The sequence below is a fragment of the Colobus angolensis genome, unplaced genomic scaffold (genome assembly GCF_000951035.1).
Source record: "Colobus angolensis palliatus isolate OR3802 unplaced genomic scaffold, Cang.pa_1.0 Scaffold46, whole genome shotgun sequence".
Lineage (NCBI taxonomy): Eukaryota > Metazoa > Chordata > Mammalia > Primates > Cercopithecidae > Colobus > Colobus angolensis.
Window position 1 is genome coordinate 385,967 of NW_012118043.1, and position 15,215 is coordinate 401,181.

Below are 15,215 nucleotides of genomic sequence, written 5' to 3' on the forward strand. Positions count from 1 at the left end.
TCCAGGCGAGCCGGACCCGCCCCCGGACCCCGCGCCTTGCCCTCCCCTCCGCGCATTTACTTTGTTTATAACTTGAAAAATCCTCTTCCGTCTCCTTGCCCTGCCTCCTCTTCTTTCCCTTTCCTCTGCCAATACAACTAGACCCCGCGTCTGGCGTCGCCGGTGCCCAGCATTCTGCGGGGCAGGCGGTGAGTGGGGCTGGACAGGCGGGCGCAGAGCAGGACTGGGTGGCGCGGGCGCCCGGGCTGCGGGCCGAGGTTGTCGTAAGGGGAGGCCCGAGGCCGTGGTGCCTGCGGGCAGGCGCGGGGGTCGCGCGGCGTCCTGCGCTGGCGGTTCCCAGACACTGCGCTCGCGTCGCATCCTCAGGTGGTTGCAGAAGTTTCGTGGTGTCGGGCGTGCGTCTGCGGTAGAGACGCAACAGGTTTGGGAGCGAGCAGTTTCCTGCCCAGGGATGGGGGTCCTGGCAGCACTTCACGGGGGCGGCCCTTTCGTTTCGGTCGGCGTGACAGATCTCGCTTGATTGGGTTTCTCTTGGGTCTCTAACGGGCGTTTCTACGGCTTGGCGCTCACGAACTCAGGCCAGGCCACTCGCAGGTAAAAACGCTTTATGGTAACTTCTATACGTGCTCGGCGAGTGGAGGCGGTGACAGGAGAGAATCCGTCTCTCATATTGTCAATTCGGGCAAACGGGCGATTTGGGGCTGTGGTTGATTTGTTTTTAGAAATAAAACGTTCATATTTAAAGACTTAGAATTTTCTTTTATTTTGTGGCCTTGTTTATCTTCCCTTAGGATCTGCAATTTAGTTTTTAATTTTATATTGCATTTAAAATGGAGCCACCAAAATAAGTACATGAAGATATAGTGCACCAAACTTGATACTACTTAAACGGGAGTAGATTTCCTAATTTAATTGCATTCTCCTGTGATAGTAATACAAGACAACCTCCATCTGTCTATCTGCCCTCATGGTTAGCTGTGAAATACTAGCGGCATTTCCATTAAATGTAAAAAAGACAAGAATGCCAATCATTACACTCTGTGACATGGTTGTGAATTCTATAGGCGAGTGACAACAGGTAGGGGACATATAATCACTTTATGCACGGTGTGAGTGGATACCTTAATGTCCATAGGAAACACTGAAATTTGATGGGAAGCATAAGTGAATTTATCAAAGTTTCCAATTGCATCATACTTAATTTCTAGAAATCAATTGATGTTTATACATAAACTAGATAATACAGTAAAACAAAGTAAAATTCAGTTTGGCATGAAATAACACAGAATTGAGAAATTATTTCTAAGAATATATAAAAAGGTGTGCATGAGAATCCAATAAAGTACATAACATTTTTCTGGGTACAGATATCATTTCTCTAAAACAACGTATAAGTAGAATCCTAACTGAATATTTTTGTTACTGTTTTTAACTGTACTGTTTAGCTCATGTGAAAGAACAAACATATATTAATGTTATGTATATTACAAATAATAATATACAAAATATATAATTATTGTATATATTATATATATTTTTAACATTTAATATTATACATATTCACATATATATAGTGGAGACTTTTTCATATAATAAAGGGTGTTATAAAACTGTGGTGATTAAAAGTCACTGCAATAGACCTACTACCAGATGTGTAAATGAAACTGAAGTGACATGGAAGAATAAAAGGAAAGCTGGGATTTGATAAGCTTACATTTTAAATCAGTGGGAGGGAAGAAGAAATAACATTTAATTGAATGTGCTTGGACAAACAGGAATTTATTTGGGAAACCTAATAATAAAACTGGAACTTTTCCTCACTATTAACAGACAAATGTAGTCTAGATGGCTTACTAGTTTAAATCTAAATATATGCAATCTAAAAAGGAAAAAAGAAAGCCCGAATAGGTATTTGTGCACATTGGATGCGGGAAAAGCATTTCTAAGCATAACACAAAAACCTAGACCCGTTTAGGGACATGATTTTTATTAACATCTCCATTCCCCAAAAAAGATACAAACGTTGTTAATAGAAAAAAAGATAATTTTGCTAATATACCTAGAAAATTTATTAATGACCTTCAAAATCAATGACACAGTTAAGGATAAAATGAGTCAACTGAAAGCAAAAGAAATAATAAGCACATAATAAGCAGAGTGAATACTGTTAGCCACACTAATTGTCCAAAACATATATAAAGTAAGACATCAATTTTTGCGTTAGTTTTACAAATTTTGAAAGTCTGATAACTTTAGGTGTTGTTGAAAATGCAATGAGGAAAATATAATTTTACAAACTTTTAGTGGAAATGTGAATTGGTGAAACTGTTTTTAGGATTAAAGCTGTTCAAATTTACAAATGTTCATTTACTTACTGGAATTTTTCCATTGAAACATGCTCCCAAGTGTACAAATAAAAATATCTGTCAAAGATGTTTAAAGTAGGATTATTTACAATGTAGAAAACATGGATACAACTCTGTAGCCATTTATTGGGAATTGGTTACATAATGTATGGTATCTTCAAAGGTAGAATAATGTACAGTTTAAAACATTGTAGCTCTAAATGTTCTAACTTGGAATGTGTCCAAAACATAAGTTAAAACACAAAATGAAGCAAAGAACAAGTTGAAACACTGTGTGTGTGTGTGTGTAGTAAATATTTTTGTAAATAATTTGGAATACAGGCTGAATTATATTATGAGTAGGGATGTTGTATTACACACTTCTATAATGTATGTGTGTGTATAAGAAAAAATTGATAGTGATTGGTAATTTATACAGACTATTGCCTTCCTGAATATATTAATTGTCATTTACTACAGAAGAAATATATTTCACAAAACCTTTCATATTGTCTCATTTTTTTTCTTTTATAAGTGTCCTCTTTCAGCTGCTTCCTTTAAAGTCCCCTTCCTTTTTCTCCTTCCCTAATATTGATGTTTATGATGTTTATTGCAAGCACAACAGTGAAGAATTTTGCCTGAGAGATTTCACAACCAGTTAACTTTCATAAACAAAAAAATACAGGAATGTTCATACTCATATGTTCACCAGCATTGTACTAAAATTCATTTTTATAGTGTTCGTCCTTCAGTATGAAAGAGATAGATATGCTAGTCCTTAAGAAGGAAAACATCTAAAATGGACTGCAAAAAAAATTTGTTTTTAATTGCATGATAAGGCTGGGTGGCGGTGGCTCATGCCCATCATCACAGTACTTTGAGAGGCAGGAGTGGGCAGATTGCTTTAGCCCAGGAGTTTGAGAGTAGCCTGGGAAACATGGCGAAACCCCACCTCTAAAAAAATTTAAAAATTAGCCAGGCATGGTGGCACTCACCTGTAGTCCCAGCTGCTCAGGAGGCTGAGGCAGGACAATTGATTGAGCCTGAGAGGTCAAGGCTGCAGTGAGCCATTATCATGCCACTGCACTGCAGCATGGGCAACAGAAAGAGACCTGGTCTCAAAAATAAAATTGCGTGACAAAAATGCAGTGAAGACAAACGGTAAGTTTTGAAAGGATAATTTTAATATAAAATTTTAATACCTTTCGTATAAAGAAGACAGAAATAAAAAGCTAACAGAAATGAACAAATGACAAACAGGCAGTTCACAGAAATAGAGCTGCAAATTGCTTTCAAACAAATAATAAAAGTGGCTCAGCCTCCTCATTATAAGATACATGGAAAATAAAACCAATTTTTTTTTTTAATATGTATCAGATTGACAACTACAAAAATGTTGATAAAATGCTGTGTTAGGAATGTAACTTTTTGTCTGGGGTCTAAATTGATTCAAATTCTTTAGAGTGCAATTGGATAGTATCTTTAAAAATGTACAAAACTTTGATCCATCAATTCTCTTTTCAATAATTTAATGCACAGATACACAGTAAGAAAATATTTTTTTCAGCATTTTTGATAATAGCCTAAATTTGGAAATGATTTAAGTTTTTTGTCATTAAGCAACCAGTTAAATACATTATGTTGCAGCCATTGAAAAGAATAAGGTTATATGGACTGAAATGTAATTAACATCAAGACATTTTAATAAATGAAAACAAGACACAAAAAAGTATATAGATGATTGCCATTTGTATAAAAACTATGTATATTACTTTATATATGCTTAGAAAATCTCTTGGAAGATAAAAAAAATCTAATGTCTGTGGTTGCCTTTTGAAATGGGAAATGGGAATTGGAGTAGGTGAGGTTTTTTTTGTATAAATGTATTGTGTAAATTTATGCACTGCTGTCTCCTTGAGTTATATTTGTGTTTGTTTGCACGTAACATCTATTTTTTTAAAAGTCTGTTTTCATAAATGTAAAGTTTCTTATCGAAATGACTTAACTGTATGCAACATGACATCTTATTTTACTACAGTTTTAAATACTAAAAGACTAGCTGTAAAGTGACACAATGAGGTGTTATTGGTAATCGTAGTTGGCATGGTAATATTTTCTTAATGTCTTGTATAAACATCATGAGAATATTGTTCAGATATTTTTGTACTCTAAATAACAAAAACATTTCCCTCTTGAAAGCTAAAAAGGAGACACCTGATACTCTCTTTAAACAATTTGAACCAAATTAATATGTTTAATAAAGGTTATGTATGGACTGTGACTGTCAATTTGCTTTCATTTAATCTCATCTTTTATTTTATATTAAAGCCAAATAGCTAACCTCCAAGATCCTTCACATTTGCTACAGAGAATGAAATATTCTACCATACATGTTTTCTTTTGAAGGAGTCATGATGTTAATAAAATTATACATATATTGATGTAGGTTATAAAAACACTATAAAATCTTAGGTTTTGCCCTTTTAATTTGTTGAAAATTAATCACTCCCTAAGTTTCTTCTAGAATTGATTTTATGCAAAGATACAATTAAATACATATGTGTTAACATGTAATTATAATGAAGATACTGTGTATTTATGGGACATTCTTGCTGCAGCATATTTTATCAACATGGACCTAGGTTTATCTTTTGTGCAAGCCTGCAATTAGTTTTTCTAATTCCAGCCCATGTGACGGCAACTTATTAAGTTTACAAGATGTCTACAGAAATGACTGAATCCTTCAGTCATTGGACTTGAATCCACTGATGTTGAGTCCACTGAACTATCCAGTTCCCTGTAGCCAAGAAACCCATAAAAGTAATCAACACAGTCCACCACAGGAGCCAAGAAATTTGGCTTAAAGTCTATAAAGAGGATCGTACTTGGAAAAGTGTGCATAAAATTTTATCTTTGATGAACATGCATGTCTTTTTAGTTACAGATTCACTACAAGAGAGTACATTGTCAGGTTTTTACAATTATTTTAAAAACTCAGTTTATATAATCTATTATACGTTTATTGTAGAAAATTTAAAGAGTAAATGTTTATATCTTAGCATATTTTCTCCAGGTTTTCGATACTTTTAAAAACATTGCTGTCATTATAATTATCCAGATTATATGTGTAACATTTGAATGTAAACATTTAATGATTTTTACAAAACTATTTGTTACTATAATTTTAAAGGAACATGATTTTATCATAATGTTTTACTATAATGTGTTTACTTAACAATTGCGCTTGATATTTATGTAGTTTACAATTACTACTATTTTCATTGTGCATTCCTTCTGTGAAAATGAGAACGCATCACTTAAAAATATTATATGGCATATTTTGAATTTATTTTGAATTTGGTATAGAGGAAATTTACTTGGGTTTACAAATGAGATTTGAGAAAAAAATAGATATGTCTTATGTTGGTAAATTGAACATTTGATTAAATGTATTATGATTCCTACAGCAGATAGGTTTTTATCTGAATGGGGTAAAATTTCATAGATCTATAACTGGAGATGTGTGTGTTGGGGCCAGGAGGGGAGGGGATATATTAAAATCACCTGAGAAATGGCTTCCATTTTCTTCCTTATCCACAGAAGCAATGATCTTTTAAAGCTTCATCATGAGACTGAAACAATTCAGTAACATCTTCATGCTTCACTTCTAATTCTTAGTTCTCGTGCTATTTCTCTCACATCTGCAGGTACTTCATCCAGTGAAGACTTGAATCACGCAAAATCATCCAGGAGGGTTGGAATCAACTTCTTCCAAGCTCCTGTTAATATTTATATTTTGACTTCCTCCCATGGATAACAAAAGTTCTTAATGGTATCTAAAATGGTGAATCTTTTTTAGAAAGTTTTCAATTTACATTGCCTAGATTCATCAGAGGAATCTAGGCCTAGCTTTTGGCCTGTCTTTGCTTTCAACATGCCTTCCTCATTAAGCTTAATCTTTTCCAGCTTTTTGACTTGAAGTGCGAGATGCACGAACCTTCTTTTCACTTGAGTACTTAGAGGTATTTGTAGGCTTATTAACTGGCCTAATTTCAATATTGTTGTGTCTCAGGGAATAGGGAGATCATAGTATAGGGAGAGAGATGGGAGAATAGTTGCTCTGTGGAGCAGTCACGACAACATTTATTAAGTTCACCATTTATATAGGCATGGTTCATGGGGTCCCAAAACAATTACAATAGTAACATCAAATAACACTGATCATAGATCACCATAACAGATTAATTGTAATGAAAGGGTCTGAAATATTGTGAGAATTACCAAAATGTGATAAAGAGACAAACTGATAACATGCTGTTCTACAAAATGGTACTGATAGACTCCTCGATACAAGGATGCCAGAAAACTCTCAATTTGTTTAAAAAAATGGAATGTCTGTGAATCACAGTATAGCAAAGCACAATAAAACAAGGCATGCATGTACATAATGAGCTATCTTGAGGATGGGATCCAAGTAAACATGAAATTTATGTCCCATTATGTTTTAAACACACAGCCTGAAGATAATTTTATACAATATTTTTGATAATGTTGGGTATGAAATGTTTATGTACATTGAACTATTGGAAAGCAAAGGTATCAGTATCTCAATCACCTATGTGGACAATCTGTGGTTATGTGACATCGCCATCATTCCTGACTCTAAATTCATTATGCTACTAATAAGTAATCATTTTCTTATATTACTCACAAATAAGTGCTTAACAGTAAAAAATGGGATGTATCGTTAATACAGTGAAAAGACAATGTGTTTGGGGTAACTGAGCAGCACAGTAGTATCTCCAGAATGCCTGTATCAGAAAGCCGCCAATAAGCAATGGCAGGCTTTCATTCTTTACCTACAATGCTGTATTTTGATTACAAGGTTATTGTTCACTGTATTTTATTATTTTAAGTGAGAAGAAATATCAGAAGTAGCCAAGTGACCAGCAAGTGTTTTCTCTACAAATGAGAAAGCATTCTGATGGATGACTTTTCAAAATGTTTCCTCTGGAGTCATCTGTCTCATTAACAATGGTTTTGTCTTAGAAGTCTCTGTTGATTTTACAAACTGACACAATTTCTTATTCTGTGATGAATGAATGCTCTTCTAGTCCTTCAATAAACCCATCACATATTTTCACCATGTCTTCTATAGGCACTTTGCAGTGTTAACAGTGTCTTCATCATCTTTCACTTGTGACATCATGTTGGTGCTCAAAGTTTTGGATTTTTGAGCATTTCAGATTTTGGACTTTTGGATTAGAGATGCTTAGTCTATATAGCATTTTATGTGCCAGAATTCTGCATGAATATTTTAATCTTGTCTTATATAAGATAGAGATTGGTTTATCTTTCTGTTCATTTCTTTGTTTTCAAGAATAAATGACAGACATAACAGTTTTTGTTTTGCTTTCTTTTCTTTTTTTTTTTTTTCTTTGTTCTTCAACAGTTTTGGAGCACAGGATCATGATGACAAGAAAGAGATGTATACAGTTGGCAGAGCATATAGTTAGCAGGAGCTTGAGAAGAGGGGTTTCAGGCAACTGAAAGATTCCCATGGAAGAAGCAGGATGAAATACAAATAACAGAGAGAACAAATTCTTACACATTTTTTTGAATTTGAAGAATTCATACAATTTTTTTTTTTCAGAAAATGGTCCAAGTGTCAATTAGGAACTTTTCAGGTTTGAAACCCCCATCACAGAATTTGCTTTTCCTTTCTGAGAGACTGATGGGTTATTGTTTTGGGATTAAAGTCTTTGGGGGCTTCCTCTAGTGGAGAAACAGTTCAGACAAAAGGGAGTGGATCCATTAGACGGCTGGTATAAAAGTGGACAGTATCTTTTCCAGTTGCATGACTGTTTACCATAAAGGCAGACATCTTGAGGCATAGGGTTCTTTATTTTGGGATCCATTGGTTTGGATTTAAAATATGTATGAAAATATGTACTCTTGGGCCCTGTAGCCATTACAACTGTAAAGACATAAACCTGTTTGCCTTTGTAAGGAATTTTCCCACTGTAGCCATTCTAAGTTACTTTTGGTGAGGTTCTCCCATTCGTCTCGAAAAGCACAGGTTCTGGGTCTCTACTTTTTATACATGAAGTTGCCTACAGTTGCCGGTGGTGAAGTTCTAGCAACCTTTGACCAGATAAACCCATGATTCCATGTCTTTTATTAACCTTTCCTACCTATTGAACTGAATTTATTTTATGTCTGACCCAGTCAAATACCTGAGGCCTCCCTACTGGGCCCAGTCATGTTTTTGTCATGACTTTGAAACCAGTGTAGATCAAAAATACTCAAACTCAGCTCAAATCAGAAGTTCATGAAGCTCAGATTAAAAAAAATCTTACCCATGACCCCAGTGGCTGAGAAAGAGCAGTGAGCACATTGGGCATGGTGGGTACCTTACCTTGGTCACTTGATGCTCCTGGGATCACTGGAAGTTTGCTTCAAGATCTGACTTCTCATGTGAAACTCTTAAAGGAAAAACTTTAGACAATTCAGCAGAGTTTATCTGAGCAAAAAACGATTCATGAATCAGGCAGCACTGATGACCAGAAGAGTTTCAGAGAGCTCCACCCAGCAACATGGGCAGGCAGTATTCATAAACAGAGGAAAGAAGTGACATATATAAATCAGTTGATTGGATCCAGCGTAGTATTTGCTTTATTTGGTCATGGTGTGATGAGGCATTTGCCTTCAACGGACATGGTCTGATCAGTTGACAGCCCGTGACTGGCTGAAGCTCTGCTACCGTCATTGGCTGAGACTCAGCTACTTGTTACAAGAATATGCCCTCAAATCAGGTTGCAGTCTGCTACTTGCAGAGGCAGCTTTAGGCCCAATTTAATTTATCAGGTTATGATTTAGATTACGTAGAAATATGTTGTTTTATTTTTATGAGGTTAGGGAATTTCCTGTTATCTTTCAGTTAGTAATTCCTAGCTCATTACGTTATGGTCAGAGAACAAGCTGTATGCTTTTAAATTTTGTAATATTTTAAGATTTGTTTTATGAGCCAGAATGTGGTCTGTCTGGGTGAATGTTCTGTATGTTGAAAAGAATGCTTATTCGAATGCTGTTGGGTGGGGTGTCCTAGAAATGTCAGTGTTGGTTGATGATGCTGCCTAGTTGTGCCAGTATCATTGCAAATTTTCCCTCTGCTTGTTCTTATAGATTTCTAAGAATGGAGTGTAAAAGTCCTCAACTATAACTGTGGATTTGTCTTTATTTGTTTAAATTTTGCCAGTTTTAGCTTCATGTATTTTGAAGCTCCATTGTTAGGATCAGTCATGCTTAGGATTGCTGTTTCTTGTTAAGAAATTGTCTCTTACTTTTAAGTGATAGCCCTTCTTATCTCTGGTAATTTTCTTTGCTCTGAAATCTACTTGTGAGATATTAATATAACCACTCCAGCTTTCTTTTTCTCTGTAATGACTTTGTTGAGATATAATTCACATGCCATAAAATTCACCCAAAGTATACCGTTCATTGATTTTTAGTGTATTCAGAGTTGTGAAGCTATCACCACAGTCTAATGTTAGAATAGTTTCATAATTCCAAAAAGAAACCCATGCTCAATAGCAGTCATTTCCCATCTTCTTGAAACCACAAATCTACTTTCTACCTTTATGAACTTGCCTATTCTGGATAGTTCACATAAGTAGAATCAGGCACTATATGGTTTTTTTGGTGACTGACTTCTTCCTAGTAGTGTCATGTTTTCAAGGTTCATCCAGGATGTAGCATGTATCAATACTAAATTACTGTGTACGGCTGAGCCATATTTCATTGTAGGGATATTTAAAAATTGATCAGTTCACCAGTTGATGAATATTTGAGTTGTTTCTACTTGTTAGCTATTATGTGTAATGCTGTTATGAACATGTGTTTGTGAAGGCATTTATTTTCATTTCTCTTAGGTATATACCTAGAAATGAAATTACTAGAGGATATGGTTAATTGTATTAATAATGAAGCTCTGTGTTTAACCTTTTGAGGAACTTCCAGACTGATTTTCAAAGCAGCTGTAACATTTTGCATTCCTCAGCAACATGTGAAGGTTTCAATATCTACATATATTTCCTAAAACTTGTTACGTTTTTCATTATAGCCATCCTACTAGGTGTGAAAATTATCTAATTGTAGTTTTGTTGTTATTTTTTAAGAGAGAGGATCTTGATCTGTCACCCAGGCTAGTGTGCAGTGACACAGTCATAGCTCAATGCAGCCTTGAACTCCTGGTCTCAAGAGATCCTCCCACCTCAGCCTCTCCTGTGGTTGGGACTACAGGTGCATGCCACCATGCCCAGCTAATGTTTAATTTTTTGTAGAGACAGGGTCTCATGATGTTACCCAGGGTTTCTAACTCCTGACCTTAAGGAATCCTCCTACCTTTTCCTCCCAAAGTGTTGAGATTACAGGCATGAGCCATTGTGCCCAGCCTTAATGCCTTAATTAGTTTTGATCCACATTTTTTTTAATGACTAGTGATATTGAGAATATTTTTATGTCCTTATTGGCTTTAATATATCTTCTTTGAAGAAATATGCAAATTCCTTGGCCATTTTTCAATTGATTTGTCTTTATTTTTGAGTTGGAGTATTCTTTATTCTAGACAAAAGTCTCTCAGATAAATGGTTTGAAAATATTTTATCTCATTCTGTGGGTTGTGTTTTCATTTTCTTGCTGATGTCTTTTGAACTACAAACCTTTTAAATTTTTATGAGTCCAATTTATTTATTTATTTATTTTTGTTGCTTTTACTGTTGGTGTCGTATCAGTGAAACCATTGCCTAACCCAATGTCATGCAGATTTATTCCTGTGTTTTCTTCTAACATTTATTAGCTTTATCTTTTGCATTTAAGTTTTCTTTTTCCCTCTTTTTTTTTTTTTTTTTTTTTTTGAGATAGAGTTTCACTCTTGTTGTCCAGGCTGAATTGCAATGGTGCAATCTTGGCTCACAGCAACCTCTGCCTCCTGGGTTCATGCGATTCTCCTGCCTCTGCCTCCCAAGTAGCTAGCATTTCAGGCATGCACCACCATGCCCAGCAATTTTTGTATTTTTAGTAGAAATGGAGTTTCTCCATGTTGGTCAGGCTGGTCTTGAACTCCCAACTTCAAGTGATCTGCCTGCATCGGCCTCCCAAAGTGCTGGGATTACGGGTGTGATCCACCGCGTCTGGCCTACATTTAAGTTTTTAATATACTTTGATTAATTATTTGTATTGGGTATTATAGGGGTCCAAGTTTGTTTTGTTTTAGTTCTTGGATTGTTTTTGTTTTTTTTTGTATGTGGATGTACAGTTGTTTCAGCACTATTTGTTGAAAAGACTGTTCCTTGCTGTCTTGGTATCCTTGTCAAAAATTAATTACCCATAAATGCAAAGATTTATTTCTGGATTCTCATTTGTGTTCCATTGGCCTATATGTCTATTCTTTGGACCAATACCATACTGTTGTGATTGCTGTAGATTTGTAGTAAGTTTTGAAATCAGGAAGTCTGAGTTTTCCAGTTTTCATTTGCTTCCAAGATTGTTTTGGCCTTTACGGGTCCCTTTTATTTCTATATGAACTCTGTGTTTAGCTTATTAGTTTCTGGAAAAAGGCAACTTATATTTTGATAGTGATTTTGTTTCATCTGTAGGTAAATTTGGGGAGTATTGCTATCTTAACAATATTAAGATGAACTTGGCCGGGCGCGGTGGCTCACGCCTGTAATCCCAGCACTTTGGGAGGCCGAGGTGGGCGGATCACGAGGTCAGGAGATTGAGACCATCCTGGCCAACACAGTGAAACCCCATCTCTACTAAAAATACAAAAAAATTAGCCGGGCGTAACGGCAGGCGCCTGTAGTCCCAGCTAGTCGGGAGGCTGAGGCAGGAGAATGGCGTGAACCCGGGAGGCGGAGCTTGCAGTGAGCCGAGATCGCGCCACTGCACTCCAGCCTGGGGGGCAGAGCGGTCTCAAAAAAAAAAAAAAAAAGATGAACTTGGGATATCTTTCTTATTATTTAGATCTTCTTTAATTCAACATTTCATGGTTTTAAGTACACAAGTCTTGTACTTTTTAATTAAATTTATTTGTAGTTGTTTTATTCTTTTTGATACTATTATAAGTGTAATTGATTTCCTGCATTGTTCATTGCCAGGGTATAGAAATACAATTGATCTTTGTATAATGGTCTTGTATCCTGCTGCATTGATTAACTTGTTTATTCTTAGTTTTTAATGAATTCCTTAGAAACTTTGATATGACTTAAAAATGTACGTCACATTTCTTTATTTCTAATTTAGATGGCTTTATTTCTTTTTTTCTAACCTAATCACTCTGGCTAGAACTTCCAGTACAGTGTTGAAAAGAAATAGTAACAGTACATACTCTTGTCTTGTTTTGGTCTTAAGGGAAAGCATTTAGCCTTTCTCTGTTGAGTATGACATTAGCTGTGGAGTGCTTCACAAGTGTCTTACCAGATTAAGAAAGTTCTACTATATTTCTAGATTGTTGAGTGTTTATTGTTTTTATCAAGAAAGACTACTGGATTCTTTTGAATTTTTTTTCTGTTATCTATTAGGATTATGTGGGTTTTGTCTCTTATTTTATTACCCTGATATATTCATTGATTGAGGTTTTTTGTTTGATAAACCGTTTTATTACTACAATAAATCCCACTTGGTCATGGTACATTGTGCTATATTGTGGATTCAGTTTTCAAGTATTTTGTTGAGAATTTTTGTGTCAGTATTCTTTATGGTTATTAGTGTAGTTTTGTTGTGTTGTCTTTACCTGATTTTGATATAAGGGTCATACTGAAATAAAGTGAGTTTTAAAAGAGTTTGCGAAGGGTTGGTATTTATTCTTTATTAAGTATTAGGTATAACGCACAACTAAATCATCTGTACCTGGGTTTTTTTTTGTGGAAAGTTTTTTGATTACTAATTTAGCCTCTTATTACAGTTCTATTCAGGTTTCCTGTTTCTTCTTGAGTCAGTTTTGGTAGGGTCAGTCTTCTAGGAATTCATCCATTTCATCTACTGTATCTAATTGGCATATGGTAGTTTGCTAATTATTATTCCCCTATAATCCTTTTTTCTTTTCAATGTGAGGTTAGTATTAATATGGATCTTTTCATTCATTATTTTGGAAATTTGAATCTTTTCTCTTTCTTTTTCTTTATTAGTGTATCCAAAAGTTTGTTAGTTTTGATCTTTTCAAAGCAACAATTTTTAGCTTTTTTGATTTTCTTTTTTATTCTCTATTTTATTTATTCCTACTCTAATCTTTATTTCTTTCCTTTTTCTTGCTTGGTTTTAATTTACTCTTTCAGAAATATTTTACAGAGGAAGATTAGGTTATTTATTTAAGAGCTTTATTCTTTAAAATTATTTCTATTTACAACTATAAATTTGCCTCAAAACATTGCTTTGGCTGTACCCCATAAGTTTGTGGCCTTTTGTCTTTTCACTGTGAATTTTCATTGTGATTTTTTGGCCAACCCGTTGCTTATTAAGGACACTGTTGTTTAATATCCACATATTTTTAATTTCTTCAACTTTTTTCTATTGTTGATTTATAATTTAATTTTCCATTGTATTCAGATAATATTTTATATGATTTCAATTTTTAAAAATTTATTGAGGCTCATGTTATAGCCTAATGAATGTTCTATTTTGGAGAATGTTTCATATGCACTTGAAAATAAGGCATTCTACAATTGTTGGTTGCAGTGTTACATAGATAATTATAGATTTAATTGGTTCATAATGTATGTATATTCCCATCAATTTTATCAGTTTTTGATTGTGTATTTTGGGGCTGTATTGTGATGTGCAGATAAATGTATAATTGTTATATTTTCCTGAGAGATTAATTTTTCCTTCTCTTTACGAAATATTCTTCTTAGTCTTCAGTAATAGTCTTTGTCTTAAAGGTTTATTTGTATAAGGTTAGTATAGCCACTGCAGCTCTTCTTTGGTTAACACGAAGTACACCTCTTTCCTTTTTCGACCTGTTTGTCTTTATAAATTGTGTCTCTTGTTTACAACATATAGTTGGATCATGTTTTCTGTTTCTTTTTTTAATCCATTCTGCCAGTCTCTACCTTTTGATTGGATTGTTTAATCCATTTACATTTAAGGTAATTACTGGTAAGGTAGGAATTATGTCAGATGTTTTGCTACTTGTTTTCTATATGTGTTACATTCTAACTTTATTCTTATTAGTGTATACATGGTATATCTTTCTTATTCTTTCTTCTTTAACCCTTTTCTGTTTCATCTTTTTCTACCTTATCTTTACATTTGAAGTTAGTTTCTTTTAGAGAGCATGTAATTGAGTCTGTATTAGTCCATTTTCACACTGCTGGTAAAGACATACCTGAGATCAGGCAATTTACAAAAGAAAGAGGTTTAACGGACTTACAGTTCCACATGACAGGGGAGACCTCACAGTCATAGTGAAGGCACGGAGAAGCCAGTCACATCTTCTGTGGATGGCGGCAGGCCAAGAGAAAGAGCTTGTGTGGGGAAACTTCCCCTTGTGAAATCATCAAATCCCGTAAGACTTACTCACTATAAGAAAAGCAGCACAGAAAAGACCTGCCCCCATGTTTTAGTTACCTCCCACTAGGTCCCTCCCACGACACCTAGGAATTCAAGATGAGATTTGGGTGGGGACACAGCCAAACAATATCAGGGTCATTAAAAAATGTGCATTCAACTATTCTGATAACCTCAGTCTTTGTTTATATGCTTAGTACATGATTTTACATGTAAATATTGATAGGTTTGAATTTTTACATGCTTGTTCTCCTTTTGGTTCTTCTTTATCTCATCCATTATAAGGGCTCTTTAATGCTGTTT

General features: G+C 34.9%; 1 protein-coding gene across 3 annotated transcripts in view; it reads left to right on the forward strand.

The window, feature by feature from the left end:
• PLSCR4 (phospholipid scramblase 4) overlaps nt 1–15,215 on the forward strand; it is a 60,460-nt gene continuing 45,245 nt past the window's right edge. Inside the window, exons 1-2 of one of the 3 annotated variants that reach the window (XM_011958066.1) lie at nt 4–188; nt 510–594. The gene's annotated coding sequence lies outside the window, so the exon portion shown is untranslated. Of the gene's footprint in view, nt 189–279; nt 595–15,215 lie in introns of those variants that run through there. The other 2 variants (XM_011958064.1, XM_011958065.1) reach the window with 2 other exon arrangements.